Genomic DNA, 1,563 nt, shown 5'->3' on the forward strand with positions numbered 1-1,563 from the left:
CAGGAGAATGGTCTCTCCACCCCCTGACGATTCAGTGGTTATGGCAAACCTTTGGCAGAGCAGAGGTCGACCTCTTTGCCTCCAAGGAAAATACGCACTGCCCTCTCTTCTTTTCAAAGAGCACGGACGCGCTCGCCCAAGTCTGGCCGAGCCGCCCGCTGTATGCCTTCCCTCCGGTTGCGATGCTACCTCAGGTCATCAGTCGGATCAGGGAGGAGAAATGTGCAGTGCTCCTGGTAGCCCCACTCTGGAAAAACCAGACGTGGTTTCCAGAACTGATGCAGATGATCCAATCTGCCCCATGGCCGATTCCACTGAGGCTAGATCTCCTCAGGCAGGCCAACGGGACGATCCTCCATCCCCGCCCCGATCTGTGGGCCCTCCATGCGTGGCCCCTCAACGGATTCCCGGGAACCTCCCCAGTGGAGTGTTGAGAACCATCACTGAGGCGCGAGCGCCCTCTACGAGGCGCTTATATGCCCAGAAATGGAAGGTGTTCAGTGACTGGTGCAAGTCCAGGAACCTGAATCCTGAGACATGCGAAGTACCGAGTGTGCTCGTTTTCTTACAAGAGCTGTTGGAGGCAGGCCGCACCCCCTCCACGCTCAAAGTATATGTGGCTGCCATAGCGGCAACACATGAACCGGTCGAAGGACTCACACTAGGGAAAAACTACCTAGTTGTTCGTTTCCTGAGGGGCGCCAGGAGGATAAATCCCCCACGCCCCCCCTCGGTGCCGATTTGGGACCTGGCCACGGTCCTGGACGCACTTAAGCGTGCCCCGTTCGAACCCCTCCGAACTGTGCACCTTAAACAGCTCTCGCTCAAAACTGCTCTCTTGCTGGCTCTCGCCTCGGTCAAGAGAGTGGGCGACCTGCACGCGCTGTCATCAAGCGCTACCTGCCTGGAGTTTGGACCTAACGACAACTGGGTTGTCCTCAGGCCAAGACACGGGTATATTCCTAAAGTGCTCTCTACTCCTTTCAGAGCACAGGTGATATCTTTGGCCGCGCTATCGTCCCCAGCAGACGAAAGTGACGCTAATTTACTCTGCCCGGTCAGGGCACTCAGAGTAAATTTGGAACATTCTGCCCCGTTCAGACAGACAGAGCAGTTGTTCGTATGCTTTGGCGGCCGCACTAAGGGTCTGGCTGTGTCAAAGCAAAGAATATCGCGCTGGATAGTTGATGCTATAGCGCTGGCTTATGAAGCCAAGGGCCTTCAGTGCCCCTTGGGCATCAGAGCTCACTCTACGAGAGGCATGGCCTCCTCGTGGGCGTGGTCGAGTGGGATACCCATTCAAGATATTTGTGCGGCTGCAGGCTGGGCCTCACCGTCCACATTTATCAGGTTTTATAACCTACAGGTCCCCTCATTGCACTCTAACATACTGTCGGTCTAACTATGCATAGGCTGAGGTGTGTACATGCTGAGCATTGTCTCCTCCCTCATAGAATCACATCTTTGCATCTGATGTGGAGGATTTTTCATACATGACAGTACATAAAAATGTGCTTGTGTGTGTCTTTGGACGCCCTTTGGGCCGTTCCACGTTGTCCCTTT

The sequence above is a fragment of the Siphateles boraxobius genome, unplaced genomic scaffold, assembly GCF_051911475.1.
Source record: "Siphateles boraxobius isolate OS27281-9 unplaced genomic scaffold, OSU_SipBor_1 214, whole genome shotgun sequence".
Classification (NCBI taxonomy): Eukaryota; Metazoa; Chordata; class Actinopteri; order Cypriniformes; family Leuciscidae; genus Siphateles; species Siphateles boraxobius.